We start from the raw sequence: 22,015 nt of genomic DNA on the forward strand, positions 1-22,015 counted from the left end.
AGCTCCAGTTGTATGGCTTCTCTACAGGGTCCATCTTGGCACTAGGGTTGGTGTATGCCAAAGTCAATATTAAAGATAACAGATATGGCCCATAATTGGATGTATCACCAGGTTACTTTAATTTGGATAGAACCAGTAGTTCTATACAAACCAGTAAATTATTTGTTCAATATAAGAATTTCCAAATATAGAAAAGCCTTCATGCTGACAAGAATTGCTGTTAGCTGCAGCAGTTCTATTTGGGAACTATTGGAAAATTCCATATTATAAAAAAGTTTACTCTTGCAACTTACAAGGTTGAATCAATAGAACATGACCTCCTAAGCACTGTAAAGATGTATGATACTTCCTTGTTCCAAATTTTATAGTGGTTCTAATGCTACCAAGAATTATTTGCTTGTAGTGACGGCCAAATTCTGTGAATTAGGCTGTACGATAAGAGATGAAAAATGAATCACGGTCTCTTGATTAGAACAAGGTATTTTCCCCGCTCCTTTTAATAGTGTGCTTAGATCAGGCAGGGGTGTCATACTCAAGATCTGGCCCATGGGGTGCTTAGATCTGGCCCATGGGACCACCCTAGAAACAGCAAAGGACCAGCCCGCAGTGCCTCTGCCAGTGAAAATGGAGTTTGGCAGGGCTGTGCGTGGCCTCTGTTTTCAGCCATGACAGCCTCCTGCCTTCTTCTGTCAACAAAAACAGAGCTCGGGGAACCACGCGCAGCCCCCTCGACCTCCGTTTTTGCTGGCAGAAGGCAGTAGAAGGCCGTCGTGGCTGAAAACGGAGCTCAGGAGCCTGTTTTCACTTGCAGAGTGCTCGGGCCACCACAGACGCCCCCAACATGAGTGACAACAAGCTGGCTACACACACCCTGGCCACGCCCATCCTGGCCATGCCCACCCTGAGCCCTGAGGTTAAACACAACCCTGATGCAGCCCTCAATGAAATCAAGTTTAACACCCCTGGCTTAGATGAATTAACTTTGTCATTTTGCAGCATTTTATGCTAATTTAAATTATCTTCTTATTTGTTTAATTTGGTTATTGGTCAAAATAAAGTGACACCATATAATGACAATGCATGTCTTCATGGCATGGAGTTTTTAATCTGAATATTTAGAATTTATATTTTTAAAAAGGGAGAACATTTAAACATTTGCTTACTTCTTTTTCCTAGCAAGCTTCGGAATATTCCTAATTGCCACTAACATTATTCTATGCCTGATAAGACTCAGTCAACATGTTTAATAGCTTTCTATCACTGTAAAAAAAACACAGAAGATGGAATAAACATGGAATAAACAACTCCAAAATCAGGCATATTTTTTTTTCTCCTCCTACTCCCAAGCTTTTTTCTTCATCAATTTTCTTGATAAAGCACTCTTGCAATTCGGAATCCATGGATCTGAGATGTGATGAACAGAAATGAATGAAATTTCAAGAAGTGCGAATGATATGCAGTATTGCAATCTGATTATTTCCAGAGTGGGAATCGTTTGTTCTCCCATTTTCATTAGTTTATTAATTTTAGATTAATTTCCTCTTCAGTCGAAGACAACTAACTCCTGCCATTACAATTCCTGCCATTACAATAGAGCTTACTTGCTTACATGCAAAAAGTCTCTCATCCAGTGAGAGACATTTACTAAAATAGATGAGGCACATAAAAGGTAAAGGTTCCCCTCGCACATACGTGCGAGTCGTTGCCGACTCTAGGGGGCGGTGCTCATGTCCTTTTCAAAATTGAAGAGCCAGTGCTGTCCGAAGATGTCTCCGTGGTCATGTGGCCGGCATGACTTAACGCCAAAGGCGCAACTTCCCACCAAAGGTGGTCCCTATTTTTTCTGCTTGCATTTTTTACATGCTTTCGAAACTGCTAGGTTGGCAGAAACTGGGACAAGTAATGGGAGCTCACCCTGGTACACGGCAGCACCAGAGATTCGAACCGCCGAGCTGCCGAGCTGCCCATCAACAAGCTCAACGTCCTAGCCCCTGAGCCACCGCGTCCCTTATGAGGCACATAGGAAAACAAAAAATAGATCTATTCTTTTTAAAGTTTAATGCTATGTTTTTAATGGTGTATACAAACTAATGACAAGTTTATATAATGTGTTGTAGAATGATAAGTTTTGCAAGAGTGGCACTAATTGCGAAAGTTTGGGTCACAACAATAATAGTGTCCACTGCAATCCCTACACAAAGCAAGTTATTCTTTGTAGTTGCTATTAATAGATTTTCCTTCAACAGCTTTTAAAAGGGAAGAACTCATACATAATTTTATTTGCAAAACTATATAGTATGTACCTAAGATTTAAGAAAAGGAAGCAAGTCTGCTTTATATGACAAATGTAAAACTATGTTTCTAATTAATTTGCATCAGTGGTTGATAATAGTGGCTCAGACTGATATAAATGAGGTGTCCAAGCACAAATGCAAAATGGGAGAACTAACACAATATAGACTCCTTAAAAGCTACTTAGAACTAAGGTGAAATTTCCTGACAGTTAGAACAATTAATCAGTAGAACAACTTGCCTCCAAAAGTTGTGAATGCTCCAATACTGGAAGTTTTTAAGAAGATGTTGGATAACCATTTGTCTGAAGTGGTGTAGGGTTTCCTGCCTAAGCAGGAGATTGAACTAGAAGATTTCCAAAGTACCGTCCAACTTCATTATTCTATTCTATTCTTGTCTAAAAATTAGTATATTTACAAACTGTACCTCTTCCATCTTCCTTATTGCAACACTACACACATGTTAAAATCCTGTTATATGGGTGTGCTTTCCAAAGCAGGAATATAATTTTAAAAAACTATATATGTCAGATAGCTCACGTGTATATAAGAAAATGAACACTAAAGTTTTTTTTTTTATAAACTTATTTATTTGCACAGTGGCACATGCTCATTTCCAGCTTGGCAACAAGACAAAAAAAAAGTATTAGCATTCCTGGTTTTCATTTCTGGGAATATAGGCATTAAACTGTTTAATATGAATCCTGTCTCTATAGAATGTAGAAATGTCTCCAGCCAGGTCTGGACTGGTAACAAGAGCTAAATATGGCTGTATTTCATTTCATTCCTGCTGATAGCATTTATCAGCAAAATCTGGATAAAAACCTCCCGAAATATGCAACTTAAGACTGATCATAACTGAGTTGCTGAGGAGGAAAGTGAGAGGATTATCTGAGGCTTGGAAGCACAAATCTAAGGTTGTATTGTCACTCTAAGCTATAGGCCTCTTGGCAAAGCATAGTGTAAGCTCTTAGCCGACAGTCCTTTTGACAACTGACAGACAAAAATATGAAACTTAAATTCTTCTTGACAGATAACTTGGTTGAATGAAAAGACCAATACAGCACCCTTACAGGATGGTGGCAGACAAGGGAGAGTGCGTGCACACACAGATTCTTTTTTTAACTATTTTTTAAAAAGCTTATTCCTGAACTATCTATAGTTGGTTTGCTACTACTCATAACCACTTTAGAAATGTTTAAATGAAATAGTTTTGCTACCACCTCCACCCCCGTTTTCTTGCAATCAAGAAACAGGTTGAAATTTAAGACTAACTGATTAAATAGTATATAAAAACAGGAAAGTAGGTTTCCTCTAGAAAATAAATAATGGATAATAAAGTGTTCTTAGAGGGAATGGAAGGAGTTGATCAAATGTATGGTATGTTATAATTATAAACTACCTATTGATTTGCTCTTAACTGTTTCTCATGCTTGGTGATTGGCTTTAAGTTTTGCCTGTATTTTAGAAGTTGCTATCAGTAAGAGTTGTTCAGCTCTGTTAAACCTTTTTTATCCTCTCTCCCTACAAGGAATGTAATGGGACATTTAATAAAATGAGTCAGAATGAGCTCATGAAAAAAACAGTATGGTTTTGAGTCCATGGTTTGGGTCAGTAGATTTTTTTTGGTTCGTTTTTAAAAAACAACAACCCATTATCATCTTAGTTATTAAAGAAATTTATAGATAAATATACTATACCATTCAACATTATATATGAGTATTTTTCCTAGATATATATAATTTGGAGACATCTTTGAAAATATTTCAAAGATAGAGCTGAAAATGAACCAGAGCCTTACTCTTGGCTTCTTTAAAAACAACTTCTATCTGTCCAACCATCATCTGTCTGTCTGTCTGTCTGTCTGTCTGTCTGTCTGTCTGTCTGTCTGTCTGTCTATCTATCTATCTATCTATCTATCTATCTATCTATCATCTATTGTATTATCTATCTATCTATGTTGTAGCAGACATCAAGTTGGAAATGGGAGACTCAATCTGAGTAGCTGTCAAGGCTACAAAATTTTATTTATTTATTTATTTATTTTGTCAAACACAACAATATATATTAGTATAAGCATGAAATAACCACACAAATTGAATACAATCAAAGGGAAAGGATACTTTTCATAATTTTAAATATTAATCATTGAAGTTCCTCCTGGAAGATTATTTTAAAAAGTGAGGGGGAAAGGAGCTCAGATTTCTGTTCTGGTAACTGAAAATGCTTTTTTAAATATGTCTTCAGATTGTTTGTGCTTCCTCTGACTGTTTAGTTAAGAAATATATTAACTGTCCTTTATTTCAATAAACAATTTGATTGTGGGTTGGGGACTCTCTTCTCTGCTGATTTACCTTTTCCATCCCTAGGAATCAGAGATGGTGTTCACAAAGGCATTGAGCCCTTGTCTTCATTAATGGAGCCCTGGCAGGTCAAGTTGACAATTGTCTGGTGATGGAGCCAGAAGTAAAAGATCAAGCCTTAGGCACCAGAGAGAAGAGAAAAGGAAAAGAAAGAGGCATGCTTGGAGCGCCCCTGTCACTTTCTCCAGTTGCCATGACAATGCCTAATCTCAATCAGAAATCAAAAAGAGGGAGGGAGAGAGAAAGAAAGAAACGATAAGAGTGATGAAGCTTGGTTTTTCTAAAGCCTTCAGGCAGGGCCACCATGTGATCGTCACCCAGGTAGACAGCCCTTGAATGCCAGACTGTAAGACTAGGCTGGGATCCTGGGAAGCCTGGAATGAAAAGGCAAAGGGAAAGATTTGTGGGGCAGAGAGAGGGAGGAGAAAGATGAGGGGAGCCAGCCGTGTCTGAGAAAGAAGAATCCAGGCGCCACTAGTGTAACAGCTGCCTCAGGTATGTAGCCAGTTTCAGCTCGTTCTCAGATCTGGCAAGCCCTAAATGTATACACGCACGCGCGTGCACACACACACACACACACGCACACACACGCACACACAGCTGCTTGCTTTACTAGATAACTATCAATCTTGTGCACCAAAAATGGCAGTCTTTGATTTCTGGGCATCTGTCCCAAGAATTGTTTGTGGTTAAATAATTTCAGATGCCAGTAAAACAGCAACAATGTGCCTTGATGTTGAATATGCAAGTGAATACTTGGACTTTTGGGTTTATGTCTGCCTGTTAATGTTGAGATAAAAACATTAAGTATGATGGATGTGATGCTCTTATAATGTCTGTCCTATGGGTTCTGGAAAAGCAATCTTCGATGGAGGCCTGAGGCAACTTTTGAAGTTGAGGCAGCTCCAGGCTAAGCAAAGGGATTGTCTCTTCCCACTATTCCCTCAATGCTGAAGTGTTTGCTGCTGAGAAAAAGAGGGCTGTGCAAAAAGAGAGAGAGAGAGAGAGAGACATAGAAGCAGAGGCTCTCAAGAGACTGGGGTGGGGAATCTTCTCCCAAGGCTCATGTCCAAAAGCATCAGATTTCATGAGTTTCAGACTTCCCAGGGCTCAGCATGCCTCAAAACACTCCAGAGGATCCAACAAGCAACTAATTCTCCAAAGCAGCAGGGAGAGAATGTGAGGAACAATCCACTTCAAGGGAAAGGGCTGAATTAAAAGAATGGTTAACTGAAATGGAGAGAAGAAATCTGGTGAATGCGTGTCTCCAAAGTGGCCCACGTTAGTTAGCACTCACTTTTAAACATCTTAAAACAATTGCTAAATTTAAGCATCTAATCTATATACCACTAAAACTCTCGTTGGGTTTATCTGTTTGTCTGTTAGTCTCAAATTAGCCCAAACAGTGCATTATACACTGTTTTGAATCGAATAATAATAATTCAACAATTTTTTAATCAAATAATAATAAAGCCATCATTTGGAGTAAATGATTCAGTGTCAATTGATGCAATTGAAACAGTCCAAATTAAATCACTTAATTGGATGGGAACCAATCAACACACTATTAGTAATAAGTAAGTATTATCAAATAAGTAAGTATTATCAAATAAGTAAGTATTATCAAAATCTATCAAAAAACTATAGTTCTCCAGAATCAGCCATAAATTCAAAATTCAAAAGAACTCAGTTCCAGACAGAAAAAGTCTCTCTCTCTCTCTCTCTCTCTCTCTCTCTCTCTCTGTATGTGTGTGTGTGTATGTGTAAATCTGTATTAAATTTTGAAATAGTAATGTTCAGTTCTGATAGTGAGTTATAACATTTCTTGAATATTTATAAGCAAAACACATATTCCTCCACTCTTAAGCCATTAGTTTGCAGATATTTGCAGAATGGGACAAGTGACAAAATACGTATCAAAAATCAAATGCATTGAATACAAGGATAATAAAAGCAAAGCTTGTGTCAAGTCTCAAAGTATGTTTTACCATCGTGACATAATTGTGACTAGTTCTAGATGCATCTGCATTGATCTATAGATGTAGTATAATCATATACTGTACCTCTAATGAAAAATATAGAGCTGGGCAAAACAATAAGTTATGAATTATATGCCATCAAGTCATGCCAACTCTTAACAATCACATAACTAGAATGCTTCCAAGTTTGGCCCTTCAGATCTTCCAATAGATGATGCTGCCATCATCTACTTTCCCCAGCATTATAGCCCTTTCTAATAAACCAGATCTTTGCATGGTGGGTCCACAGAGAGATAACTGGTGGAAATTATTTGCATCTTGAGCGAGAACTCTAGATTGATTTGTTTGATGATCCATTTGCTTTCTTGGCCATCCATGGGATTCTAAAGATTCCCATTTTTAAGATTTAAAGAATCTTAAAAATTCAAAAGCATCAATATTTTTTCTGTCCTGTTCTCCAAAGCTTGCAGATAATTTGCATTTATAGCAACCACACACAACACAACACAACACAACACAACACAACACAACTGACTCACACACAATGTAAAAGCAGCTGCACTTCACACTTCACACAGCCACAAAAAGCTCAAAAACCAACTTTTACACTTTACACACACACAACTGACACACACACACACACACACAAAATACCACATACAGCTTTCTGAGATTTTGTGTGTTTGTGTAGTTAGAGTGAAAAACTACAGAAACACACCAAATCTCAGAAAGCTGCACAAATATTTTATTTTATTATTTTATTTTATTTTATTTTATTGTGGACTTCAATTCCCAGAGTTCCTCAGCCTAATCACTCAGTGGTGAAATAGATTAGCTAAGTTTAGATTAGATCTGTCTTGTGCTAAAAGGGAAACTGGGGCTTTCGGGCTGTGAGCAGAGCCATGAGGTCGATCAGTAATCAGGTAAGTGGCTTAGACTCCTTTAAAAGGAGTTTTTCTACATGTTTTCTACAGAAAACATGTTTTTTAAGGTTCTGCTGATGAGGAACTGAGGTGAGATCCCCAGAGCAGCCTTTAATTTTAATTTTAATTTTTAAGTTTAAAGGCTGCCGATCTCAGCTGAGAGGCAGGATCCTCAAAGGCTTTTTTTTACTTTTAAAGGCAGGTTTCGGCTGAAGCAAAACCGGCTTTTAAAAGTAAAAAAAAAAAAACCCACCTCTGCAGATGGTGCAGCTCAGCAGAAGCAGGGGGGACGGGGCCAGGGATTTTTGCTACCGGTCCTCCGAACCAGCCGTCGCCATCGCTACCAGATCGCGTGATCCTGTCCGATCCGGGAGCATTTCACCCCTGCTTTTGACTCATTAATGATCTAGTTTAATCATCTAGTAACAGAGGTTAGTAAGAACAGAATATCTTTAGGTTATAGTTGTTAATATCTCTATGGTACAAGATTTCAGTATATTCCTTCCATATGTATTTATCTCAGACTAAGTTGCTATCTTTCTATTGGCATTCAAGATTCAAACTTCCTTTTGTTTTTGGATATCTTTTGGAGGACTTCCTCTCTTTTTCATGTCTGTTCCTACTTTCAGAGACTTTATAGCTGTTATAATACTGATTCCTGTCTCTTCTAACAATTCTCTGAAATGCATTGTTAAGTTCCTTCTTTAAATTTTGTCTTTCTTGGCTTTGGCTTCTTTCTTCTTTTTGGCAATTCCTAGCTTTTATACTGATATACAGTTTGCTCTCTGGGTTTGTTGTTGTTGGTTTATATTTACCCATAACAACTTATTGATTTCATTCTGCAATCCACTCTCTTATCAATGAAGTTCAGGACTTCAAAGCAATTATTGATGTTTTCCTAGAAATTATTAGCTGAAGAACATAGCATGGTAACTGATTGATTTTATTCTGCTGCTTTAGCTTAACCTAGAACTTTCACATGGGGAATTCATGTTTTATTCCACAGTCATACTGGTCATTCAGTATTACACTTTGGGTTCAAGTTCTTTTTGGAGATGTAGGGATTGAAGATATAGGATATTTTATACGCAAAGAATATAGTCTTCCACCATTACACATGTGTTATAATTGTAATACAACAGATAGCTTATTTTGTAGAAGAGCTGCATTTTGTAGAACACTAACAACTATCTTCTTAGCTTACTTTTTTACCGCTTTAGGTGTTGAGGGAGATAACAGCTGTTTAGCAGTAAATATGGATTATTTATTTATTTATTTTATTTATTTTATTTAATTTTTATACCGCCCTTCTCCCGAAGGACTCAGGGCGGTGTACAGGCAAAAGTAAGAACAACACAATATACAAATTAAAATACCATTTAAAAACTTATTAAATTAGCCTGAAATTAAAATTTTCCATACTAAAAACCCCATTTAAAATTAATAAAATTTCCCTTAAAACTAATTTAAGCCAGCCCCGCGCGGATAAAAAGATGTGTTTTTAGTTCGCGACGAAATGTCCGGAGGTCGGGTATTTGACGTAAACCCGGGGGAAGCTCATTCCAGAGTGTGGGTGCCCCCACAGAGAAGGCCCTCCCCCTGGGGGCCGCCAGCCGGCATTGTTTGGCGGACGGCACCCTGAGAAGTCCCTCTCTATGGGAGCGTACGGGTCGGTGGGAGGCATGTGGTAGCAGCAGGCGGTCCCGTAAGTACCCAGGTCCTAAGCCATGGAGCGCTTTAAAGGTCATAACCAACACCTTAAAGTGCACTCGAAAGCCACAGGCAGCCAGTGCAGCCTGCGAGGATCGGTGTTACATGGGAGCTACGTGTAGCTCACTCTATAACCAGCAGCTGCATTCTGGACTAACTGAAGCCTCCGAGCGCACTTCAAGAGCCCATGTAGAGAGGAGTACAGTAATCCAAGGGAGGGGTAGCGAGCGCATGAGTGACCGTGCATAAGGCATCCCGAACAAGGAAGGGGCGCAACTGCCGAACCAGGCGAACCTGGTGGAAGGCCCCCCTGGAGACGGCCGTCAAATGATCTTCAAACGACAGCCGATCATCCAGGAGGACACCTAAGTTGCGCACCTATCCTTTGGGGCCAATAACTCGCCACCAACAGCCAGCGCGGCTGCAGCTGACTGAATCGGGTGCCGCATCCACAGCCACTCCGTCTTGGAGGATTAAGCTTGAGCCTGTTTCTCCCCATCCAGACCCGTCGGCCTCCAAACACCGGGACAGCACTTCAACAACTTCATTGGGGTGGTCAGGGGTGGAAAAGTACAACTGAGTGTCATCAGCGTACTGCTGGTATCTCACCCCGAAACCACTGATGATCTCACCCAACGGTTTCATGTAGATGTTGAACAGAAGGGGCGAGAGAATCGACCCCTGGGGGACCCCACAAGTGAGGCCCCTCGCGGTCGACCTCTGCCCCCCTGTCAACACCGTCTGCGACCGGTCAGAGAGATAGGAGGAGAACCACCGATATACGGTGCCTCCCACTCCCAATCCCCCCAACCGGCGCAGCAAGATACCATGGTCGATGGTATCGAACGCCGCTGAGAGGTCTAATAGGACCAGGGCAGAGGAATAACCCCTGTCCCGAGCCCTCCAGAGATCATCCACCAAAGCGACCAAAGCTGTCTCCATGCTGTATCCGGGTCGGAAGCCGGACTGGAACGGGTCTAGATAGACGTCTTCATCCAGGTATTGAGGAAGCTGTCGCGCCACGGCACTCTCTACAACCTTCGCAACAAAGCGAAGGTTGGAGACTGGACGATAATTACCCAAAACAGCTGGGTCCAGGGAAGGCTTCTTGAGGAGGGGTCTCACCACCGCCTCTTTCAAGGCGGCAGGGAAAACCCCTTCCAACAAAGAAGCGTTGATAATCCTCTGGAGCCAGCCTCGTGTCACCTCCTGAGTGGCCAGTACCAGCCAGGAAGGGCACGGGTCCAGTAAACATGTCGTGCCGTGAAGCCTCCCCAACAACCTGTCCACGTCCTCGGGAGCCACAGGGTCGAACTCATCCCAAATGGACTCAACAAGACGTGCCTCCTCTCCCTCGCTTGGATCATCCCAAATTCGATCCAGACCGTCCCTCAGCTGAGCGATTTTATCGTATAGATAACCGCTAAACTCCTCGGCTCGTCCCTGCAAAGGGTCATCCCGCACCTCCTGATGTAGGAGAGAGCGGGTGACCCGAAACAGGGCGGCCGGGCGGTTATCTGCCGACGCAATGAGGGTGGAGGCGTAGGAACGCCTCGCTTCCCTCATTGCCACTAGGTAGGTCCTAGAATAGGACCTAACTAGTGTCCGATCAGTTTCGGAGCGACTGGACCTCCAGGTGCTCTCCAGGCGTCTTCTCCGGCGTTTCATCTCCCTCAGCCCCTCGGAGAACCAAGGGGCCGGTCGAGATCTACGCCGGGTCAGAGGCCACAAAGGCGCGTCACGGTCCAAGGCCCCCGCCTGTTCCCTGGCCACCTCCAGTTCCTCAGTCGTGCCGTGGGCCAGATCCTCAGGGAATGGCCCAAGCTCCGTCAGGAACCTCTCGGGGTCCATCAGGCGCCTGGGACGGAACCACCCTATAGGTTCCGTCTCCCTGCGGTGGTGAATGGCGGTTCGGAAGTCTAGGCGAAGGAGGAAATGATCCGACCATGACATTGGTTCCGTTACTAAATCATCTAATACCAGATCATTTAACCACTGTCCAGAGATATAAAGCAGATCCAGTGTGCCTCCCCCCGTGTGCGTAGGGCCATCATTTACTCGAATCAGGTCCAAGGCCGTCATGGAAGCCAAGAACTCCCGAGCTGCCGTCGATGACGAGCCAGCTGATGGCAGGTTGAAATCCCCCATGACAATAAGTCTGGGGGACTCGACCGCCACAGCAGCAAGTACCTCCAACAGCTCAGGCAGGGCTGTGGTCACGCAGCAAGGAGCCAGGTACGCGATCACCAAGCCCAACTGATTCCTATAACCCCACCGCACATAAAGGGATTCACAACCGGCAATCTGAGGAATAGTGGCCTCCCTCGGCTCTAGATCTTCCTTAATAACAACCGCCACCCCCCCCACCCCTACCTTGGACCCACGGCTGATGAAATGCTCGGAAACCTGGAGGGCACATCTCAACCAGGGGGACCCCTCCCTCTGGGCCCAACCAGGTTTCCGTAATGCCCATAAGGTCCGCGGACTCCCCCTGAATAAGGTCGCAAATCAGAGGAGCCTTATTAACCACGGACCTTGCATTACATAACATCAGCCGAAGATCCAAGCTCTGAGGATCACGACCACCCGAGGAACGGGTAGGGACAGAGGGGCCGGAGCACGCGATCGCTTTCAAACATCGAACGCGTGCTCCCGCAACTCGGTACGGCCCCTCCCCCCCGCCATATCTGCCTCTCCCACTTACCGTACAGATCGAACATCCCTCTAAACCTGGAACGTCCTCCCTCCCTGCCTCCAGACAAGATGGAATAGTGTCGCGAACTAGCACAGGGGCTGGGTCCCTCCCCGACGGGTTTTCCCCCCCACCCGTCGAATCCCTCCCCCCCCTTAAGAAACCCTTATTTAAAAAACGGTTTAAAAAACCCCACAGATTCTTCTTCCTCGATGCCACCTCTCCGGGTCCCAAGACCCCTCGTTAAGGCCGCCATCGATAACCCGGAGGCCATTCCTGCAGGCGGGGAACCTCGCAGTCGGAAGAGGTCAGCGGACGAATATTTCATGCTAAAAGATTAAATAACAGTGGGGAAAAGAAAGGTGTTCCCTAGCCACTTGATGTTATCGTAGCCTATGGACAAAGTCAGGACAGTCACAAACCAGGGCCAAATGCCCGGTAAGGGTAATAAATAAGGTGGAAGTTTGGCTGATGGATTCTGCCATTCAGTACTGCCCATAATGGATACAGCAAAAGTTTTTACCCACTGGTGCCGCCCATAATCAGGTCCAAGGCCGTCCACAATTGATGCCGTCAATAAATAAATAAATACCGGGGACAGGAAAAAAGTTTTCAGCCGCAGATGTCGAATGATGGTATAAATAAAAGTCAGCTAGAAATCTAAAATCCAAAATGTCCAAGCTACCTGTGTCCAATGTCTGTGGTGCCGCTGAAAATAGTCCAGCAAAACAATCCAGCCGCAAGCCGCTGATGATAAATGCGGCCATAACGCAGCCAGACAGTCCCAGATGTTGCCAGTGGAACCATCAGATGGGTGGAATCGTAGAAACCATGCTGCTGAGCCATGCCACTGAAGGATAGAGCGGCAAAACATCCAGCCGCCGATGGACATATGCGGCCGGCAGCAGCAAACCACGATCCAGCCCGGCCATTCCTAGCGAGCGCCGCTCCGCGCCCCTCCAGAATGGCCGGCGCCATCTGCCAATTGCTGCTGATGGTATCAGTGCCGCTGCTGCTGGTATCCAAGCCGCTGATGGTATCACTGCCGCTGGCCAGCCTACCGCACCCCCCAACTGGTCGCTGATGTCCGAGCGACCACTTCGCCAGCCGGCACGTTTCCGCAGGCCCGTTTCTCCAGCCAAAATGGCCGCCGGCAACCGTCCACGATCCAGCCCGGCCATTCTTAGTGAGCGCCGCTCCGCGCCCCTCCAGAATGGCCGGCGCCATCTGCCAATTGCCGCTGATGGTATCAGTGCCGCTGCTGCTGGTATCCAAGCCGCTGATGGTATCACTGCCGCTGGCCAGCCTACCGCACCCCCCAACTGGTCGCTGATGTCCGAGCGACCGCTTCGCTTATTTGTATGGCTGTGGTATTCATTTGTTGTGGAATGTTGACCTGCTTTTATTTTGTGTCTATAATATGCAGATTAATTCATTTAATGCTTTAGTCAATGGGTCTCCAATCTTAGCAACTTTAAGACTTGTGGAATTCAACTCCCAGAGGGTTGAAGTCTTAAAGTTGCCGAAGCTGGAGACCTCTGCTTTAGTCAAAAATTGGTTCTCTCTGGGAATTTCCAGGGGAAAGGAGTTCCTTCACTGTATGCCAGTTACCAAGAATATTCTCTGTCCATCCTTGTTGAAAGGTATTGATTCCCAACTGACATAATTAAGAAAGCTAGGAAATTGATGTGAGGAGTTCCATCTGAATCACAATTAGACTATATGTGAGCAAAAAAAGTTTGTAGTGTTTCCTTCATGGTGTGATATTTAACTGAGTTATGGCATCCTGTGGCAGTTTAATTTTAGTGACTACTATCCCATTTACATACACCAGTGGAATTAAATTTGGTTATATCCTATAACTCCAACTTTAGTGGGTTATGAATTGGGCTGCCCAGCTTATAATTTATTTCTTCATCCATTTCAAATACTACCAAAGTGAAACACCATCCTTCAGTGGTTGCAGAACATCCTGTTGTGTAATGTTTTCCGCTACAGTTGCTGTTTGGTAAAGAAGTTACAAATGTTGGAATTAATGATTGCTTTTGATGCCAGATCCTTGAGAGCTATCAAATATGTGCAAAGAATGAGTCAATTGCTTCACTAGAATTTTCAAGTCTAAATAGGCACCACTTCCTTAAAATGCACTTAGTTTCTTAATTCAAGAGGTAAAACTATTGTTTCACCCAAAAGTATTCTTTTTTCTCACTATGGAAGAATCATTTGGGTAATATGGTATTTCTTTATTTTACGGAAGAAAATGTGGTGAGATATTGCTATGCTTTTTCCTTTGTGCTTTAATTTTCTACTATTTAAAAGGTGTCTTTAGTTGAAAGTATTAACTACTTGGTTAATCTTCTAATCCTGCCTAGGCAACAAATTTAACTCTGAAAGCCAGTGTTCTGAATAAAGATAGACAAATATTCAGATATTTTTCAATTATTGATAAAAAAAGAAAAACAAAAGTAATGTGTTAATCTTCCCATCAGATATACTTCTCATACCTTCATGAAGCTGAAGCTGAATGGTAATGGAGTTCACAACAAATATTTATCCGGGTATCTGGGAAAATGAAAAAAAAAAGGTGTTAGCAAAAATAATAATCATTATCTAATATATTTACTAATGTTATCTAATTTAAAAGCCATAAAATATGAGGATAAAAGCACATTTAATGAGGAGCTATATTGGTAAAATTTGTTATCTTAGCAATAAAATCTATATTCAAAATTTAGCACTACTTACAGTGGGAAGACCTTTTAAACATTGATAAATACTTCTTTATGGCAAATTGGCAACTATCTGCTTTCAACAAAAGAATGCAAGAGCTGTGGAAGGCGAGTTCTTCATTGCACAACAAGTTTTTACTAGCTTTCAGCTCTTTTTTTACTCCATCTCTCTGTTGTATTGCAATTTTTTTTCTATGAGAGAGTATTACATTTTCAACTAATGTGGAACACTGATTTCTTCTCCTTATTTCCAGATACAATACTGGCCTATTTATTTTCTTGTCTCTTTTGCATTTCAATCCTGATGAGACATTTGATTGAAAAAAATAGATAGTAACCTGGGATTTCAGGGTTTCAAGATAAAGTATAAATGTTTTATGTCTGTGTATGTATTTTTAATTTTATTTTCATGTGTTTCAGCATGCATTCTAGAAAGTCATAAGGGTGAATTGGAATACATAGTCCAAGATGGAATACATATACATGTAAGACAATAAAATAAATGCATAACTTCCAGAAAGGACTGATAAAACAGAATAGTAAGTTTATTCTGACTATTTTGAAATGCCTAATGACTAAAATGAATAGCAGCAGCAGTAATAATGGTGAAGATGAGGATAATGACACTGATGATTAATAAAATTGCATTCCAAAGGTAAATTTATTTCTTGAAAGTATCCTTTGCAGAACATTTACTTGTTCTGATTCTAGAACAAAATGGATCCCTCATAAATTCAGCCAAAATAAGATTCTTATTTTGATGCTCATCTACATGCAGTAATAGACTGGGCTATGAACCCTTAACCATTAGATGTGTATTTTAAAGTGGACAAGAATTTTCACTTTTATTTAGGATTTCTAGTTATTCCCAGTATATTCTCATAAGTAGCTAATTATTATTGTAACTTAATTTTAAACAAAGAACTCGTGTATCAACTTCTAATCAAGTGAGATATTTATACCACTCTATAAAGCCTTAGTAAGACCATACCTAGAGTACTGAATCCAGTTTTGGTCCCCACACTATAAAAAAAGATGTTGAGACTCTAGAAAGAGTGCAGAGAAAAGCAACCAAGATGATTAGGGGACTGGAAGCTAAAATATACAGGAACTGGGCATGGCTAGACTAGTGAAGAGAAGGACCAGGGGAGGCATAATAACAGTGTTCCAATATTTCAGGGATTGCCACAGAGAGGAGGGGGTCAACTATTTTCCAAAGCACCTGAAGGCCAAACAAGAAAAAATGGATGGGGATTCAAGGAATAATCAAGGGGAGATTCAATCCGGATGTAAGAAGAAATTTTCTGACGGTGAGAACAATCAACCAGTGGAACCACTTGTCTTCAGAACTTGTGGGAGCGTCATCACTGGAAGCTTTCAAGAAGAGACTGGACTGCCAACTGTCAGAAATGGTGTTAGGGTCTCCTGCTTGGGGAGAAGGGTGAACTAAATGACCTACAAGGTCCCTTGAAACTCTGTTAATCTGTTAAATAAAGTCTAGTGCATGATAAGTAGAAGGAAAATAACTTTGCATTTGCACCCAAATCTGTGATCTGTGTAAACTCATAGCTTATTAAAAAAAATGATAATTTTGATTAAACCATTGAATACAACTTTAATTTTTAATTCTTTTGAAATGTGTAACTTAAGTCTTTCATATTATGTACAAACTATCAATGCTGAAGAAGGTTTCTCCTGCCCCTAAAAATGAAATTTGGTGAACAGTACTTTCTGTGTATCTGGCTAAAAATAATCAGAAATCCCAATGAAATCAATGAATCTTAAAATAGTAATGATTTAACAATATTTACTGTGTCTGACTGGGAACCCCCCAACCGAGTATATTAAAATTAATTAAATCATGTCACCTTGTGATTTAATTTGGAAAATTCAAAGAATGTTGGTTAGTTTTGTAGAGTATAAAATTATTAATGAAAGCTATTTACACTCTCACTTTTTCATCCATTCTTGCATTTAAATTCTCTCACAAGATTTTACTCCAACTACCTGATGCAATAGTCTTGATCCATAAAAATGAAAATAAATGTGCAGGATGCCACAAGACTTAATTTGACCTTTTTGTTTCACATCCATGCATCCTTCTCAAAGTGCCTTTTGTTAAATACAAAGCATACTATGGATCAAAGATAATAGGTGGATGGGCTAGATGGATAGATAGAAAGGGTGGGGGTGTCATGCTACCATGAAAAAGGCCTGTCTCTGTTGGGAAAATAAGGAAATTGTAGGAAATGCTAGAAGCAAGGGCTTGATTGACTGAAGTCAAGGGTACCCCATCCAATGTGAATACTAAGAACTGCTAACTTTTAAAGATTAACATCTATGAATTCAATATAGTCTCATAGATTATACTCATACACTCCTAGTATTTTCTTAATAACATTAAAATTTAATAAAGGGAAAGGAAGTTCATATTTGTTCACCAAAATATATTTTACTCCTAAAGGCCCAGTTAAAAGTATTTACATTATAAATTATGGATAATGGAAAGTTGATAAGATGATTGCAATGGTGATAATGGTTATCAAATATTACCAAACCGTCAATGTGCATAGTACTTTATGGAGAACAAAAAGAATGAAAAAGAAGAAAACATACAGCAAACATTGATTTTTTCAATAAATCATTTCAAAAGAGAAAGCCTAATATATTTTTATATTTAAGTAAATATATCTGTAGATGTTGCTTAGAGAAAAGTTGTTTTTGGTTTATTACATAGTGATTATAACGTTGACTTTCTTGTCTTTCCCTCCCAAAATCTTTATTTTCTATAATTTAACATTAGTGCAACATGATTAAGATACATTATAAAGTATATTTTATTTTTCAGGCAGATAATGTTTCAGGCACATCCACATCTTACTTTCTGTTCCTTAGTTCCTCAAAACCATCCATTTTCAATCAATCTTGCACTGCTGAGAACAAAGAATCATTCAGAGCTGCTATGTCCCCTAAAAAATGGCAATGTCCTTACCCCATACAGGATACTAAAATAAATAAAACTCCACACAAGGTCACTGACAAGTATAACCAATGTTGTTTTCATATTGAATCCTGGATTGAAACCTGACTAAAATGAGTCCAGATAATCTGTTTTGTTCAGGAGCTTTTAGAATTGTTTCCTGACCAGTTCCTCAACAACCTTCCCTAAAAAAAGGGTAGTTGAAGAATGGGCAAAATTGTCCAGGACTGCTAGTCCAATAATGGCTTCCTGTAATCCCAATACGGGTTTTTTACTTGTGTTTAATCAGACTTGCCCTCTACTTGTCTTACTTCATTTCCTGAAATTCCTCAGAAAATCATGATGCAAAAATCAGATTCAGAGTGTGAACACTGATATGCCTTGAGCTTTGATGACTTGAGGTAAGCCTGTGTTGCCCTAGATGCAATATAACCTATTAGCAAACTGACGACTAACAGCCTTTGGATCTCCACTGCCAATATGGTAATGGAATCCAGCAGGTCAGGGATGAATGATGCTGTGTTGGAGGGAAGGTGGTACCATAGGAAGAAATCTAAATTAACTGAAGGATCCAACTTCCTATGGCACAGAACTTATCTGAACCATCAATAATTCACAGATGACACTAGCCATTTTCCCTACTCTTCATTATCTTTGCTAATGCCAAGTGCAAAACTGGTGGGCACATTTTCAAGAGGGAATGCTCCCCACAATCTAGTCAGATTTTATATACCAGATTGTCCAAAGTTAAATTATGAATGAGAGCACTTTTTAAAGACTGATTTATTCAGTTGGTTTAACTATTATTTCCAGAAAGTCTGATCCTTTAGTACAGGGGTCCTCAAACTTGACAGCTTTAAGACTTGTGGACTTCAATTCCCAGAATTCTCCAGCCAGCTATGATGGGAGAATTCTGAGAGTTGAAGTCCATAAGTCTTAAAGCTGCCAAGTTTTAAGACCTCTGCTTTACTAGAATGGATTATTCCTTAGTCAAATGCTTTTTATATCCATCATTCTGCAAGTAAAAACATGATATGTGTGATTCAATCTACATTGTTCAAGAATTTATAAGATAATAGAGTGGTCAGAGATTTCCAATTAATTCAGCCAAAGAGGGTCACATTGAAACCATGTGTTGTTATATTCAAGTGCACAATTTTTACTTGATTGATAAAGCTAACATGGCACTTGAGAATCCAATCTGGTGTGTCAAATTCTTCATTTATCTCAAAATGAATAGATTAACATTAAATATTCTGTTGAGATATGTGTCCAATTCTATCATGTATTACCACAATGAGTCTTGAAATAAAAGTACATGCATAATTTGAAAATATAAAGTATTGTGATTTTACCAATTTTATTACATTTTTCTGGTCAATATAATTTAAGATGGCCTTTTCCGACTTGATTTCCTCCAGCAAAAAGATTAGTGAATTCAAAGTCCAATGGACCTGGAGTAACCCAATTGAGTAACCCAAAGTCTAAAGAACTATGCTGTCACAATAGATTAATCTAAAAGATCTGTAGACTGCTCTCTGTAGACTGCTGCCAACTAAAGTTTTTTCATTTAAATTGTCAGCCAAGTTGTTGTGTTACTCTTTGTAATACAAAAACTAATTTGAAGCATTTTCTATTTGCAATGTGTTCTAGATCTAGAAGGGGAGAAATATGCAAGATCCAACTAGGAATGTTTTAGACAAGTTGAACTTGATCTATAGATGGTCAAAATACTGTTCTCTGAAACTGATTGATGATATAGCACTCCAGTTATAGGGCAACAAGGGCAGTCCTAACTTCTTACTTTTTAGATTGCCTCGCTTTTTAGAAAACGTAGTTTGGATGAAATCAAAGGGAGCAGAGACTAAGGATCTGGATTTCATTAAATCTCTTCTCCTGTTTTATCTCTTAATTACATCATTTCCTTCAAAAAACAAAAATGTGACTTGGAGAGAAAGTAATGAGGAAATATAAGCGGATAGTTAAAAGCATTCTAAATTACTCTCTACAGGTAAAGCAAGGATTCATGTAAGGCAAATTCTCAAAGGTGAAAGTGTATCATATTATTAATTTTATAATTGCACCAATTGATATCATGTCAAAGTATTATCATTATATCTGCAGTATATCTGCAACTCTATGATTTATATAAACAGAAAAGACCAAGTAGTGCAAAACTACCAATAATTAGGATCATAGTACAGAAATTTCCTTAAGGGCCATCAATGAATCAATGAATGCTGTCTGAACAAGAATGTTCCAAGAAATCATTTGTAACCAGGCAAAGAATGCTACTGTATTAGACCAACTTCTAACTGCCCTGCCAACTGCAAATTTTAAAAGGGGTCAGGTAGCAAACTATGAAGGATACCATGATTTTGTGATTTTGATATTTATAAAATTAGCATATGATCCCACTTATTCAGATTTGAATGTAAAGATCTAAAGGTTTTAATGTTCACTGTTTTCTAACCTCTGACCATCTACAGAACAAGTTACAACTTGTCTAAAACATTCCTAGTGTGGGTCTTGCATATTTCCCCCCTTCTAAATCTAGGACACATTGCAAGCCAGCTGTGCTAGTCATTGACTCATGAATCAGCCTCTTGGTGTTCAAGGAAAAGAACCAGCAACTTGGAAATACTATTATATGGCAAGCGAAGTAAGTGCCTAGTGAGAAAACACATCAGAGACTCCACAGGCACAAACTTGTTCTGCCATGTACACTCTGAACTCTGTATTAGTCTGAATCACCAGCAGAATGCAAAATTAAATTGAATATATGTGATTTTAGTTTCTGTTAAGCATGCCACAAACCCTTTTGAAACTTCTCTTACTCTCAGTGTATTCATTTAATGTAGTCTCTGTTTAAGGTCTCAATCCTATTCAGTTATTTTAAAAAAGTGAAAACTATGGCAAAAAATTCAGACTGCCACATGGAAATATTTGTGATGCAGCTTTATGGCCACTATTGTTATTCTATAGCTGTAATTAGTTTTAACCTTTCTGAAAAGTTACCACAAAATCTGTTTTCTTCTTTTGTCAAATGCTCAATTCAACAACTCCTGCAGAATATAACTTCATTTTGAAGTGATAAATTTTGATTCCCTGCAGGCACCACAGGTAGGTATCTTACCAAATCTAATCAGTTACCCTCTGGTTCCATAACTGTAGAATACATTTATGAAAAGTGAGTGATGTGTATTTGATATTTGATGACCTCGTCTGCCTCTTCTTTCATCGGCAATCTGATTGCAAAAACCGAAGAGAAACCGTAATGACAAATTACAAAGTTACATATAAAAATAGTTATTATACATAACTTTGCAATTCAGCAATAAAAAAATCAGCTGGATACATAAGCGGACATATTGATATGGGATCTAACAGAAGAATCAGGGCTTTTCATTGATTAAACAGTTGATAATTTTTTTTTCATGGCTAATTTCTTCTTTAGATAGAGACGGAAGCTGAAAAATGTGTTTAATAGGCATTATACTAAACAGCAAAGGAGTCTGAGGTCTAATTCTTTACTGCAACTCACATTTTTGTAATAGTTATAGAAAAGCTCCTAAAACTGCCAATAGCTTACAAACATAAAACCTGCAATTGGCAGTAGCCTTATAATAATTTAGCTCCTTCTCAAATGCAATTGAAGCTGTGATTTGAGGCCTTTCATAAGGGAAGAGTATCTTACTGGACTCAAAGTCACCAGGAATTGAAGTCAGAAAATAAGCTAGTTCAGTAACTCTAAAATATTTCACTATGAAAAATCAACCTTGAGGATGAGAGATAAAATTGTGCAACTTCTGTGAGTGATCTGCCTATGGCTGATAAAAGAAGTTGCAGCAAGAAAGGCAAGAAACATAGTGAAAATGAATGAGTTGTCACTAGGCTTCTGGAATGGACTAGGAGTCACATGTTTACTAAAACAAAATAACTTGGACAGCATATCATAACTATTGGTAATAATCATCCAAATAATTAAGTTTATCGATAAAGAAGAAATGGGAGTACAGAATGGGCCAGCACCCCCTCCCCTCTCCCAAAAATATTTCCTCTTGCAAGAGAGAGCACTTCCTACACTATTCTTTATATCTGCTATTTGCATTCTGGACCATTGTACTTCTCTGAACAGTAAGTGACAGTAATTTACATAGCCCAGAAGAAAAAACTAGTCCTCCAGTAGTTCTGGCAACTCTTATATACATGGTTTGCTAAGAATGTGAAATGTTTCATATGATTAGTGTATAGTAGGATGTCAGTGAGATCAATTTATAGCTTGTAATAGTTCTAGATGTAGCTATAATTGAATTAACAATGTTCAAAAAGGAAATTTTGTAGATGA

The 22,015-nt window shown here is 39.8% G+C and overlaps 1 long non-coding RNA gene across 1 annotated transcript in view; it reads right to left on the reverse strand.

The window, feature by feature from the left end:
- Nucleotides 1–22,015, reverse strand: part of LOC131196802 (uncharacterized) — a 124,342-nt gene that overhangs the window by 48,435 nt on the left and 53,892 nt on the right. The window contains exon 3 of the long non-coding RNA XR_009154820.1: nucleotides 14,463–14,520. This is a non-coding gene — a long non-coding RNA (uncharacterized LOC131196802). The remainder of the gene's footprint in view (nucleotides 1–14,462; nucleotides 14,521–22,015) is intronic.

This window comes from Ahaetulla prasina, chromosome 4 (assembly GCF_028640845.1).
Source record: "Ahaetulla prasina isolate Xishuangbanna chromosome 4, ASM2864084v1, whole genome shotgun sequence".
NCBI classification, from domain to species: Eukaryota; Metazoa; Chordata; class Lepidosauria; order Squamata; family Colubridae; genus Ahaetulla; species Ahaetulla prasina.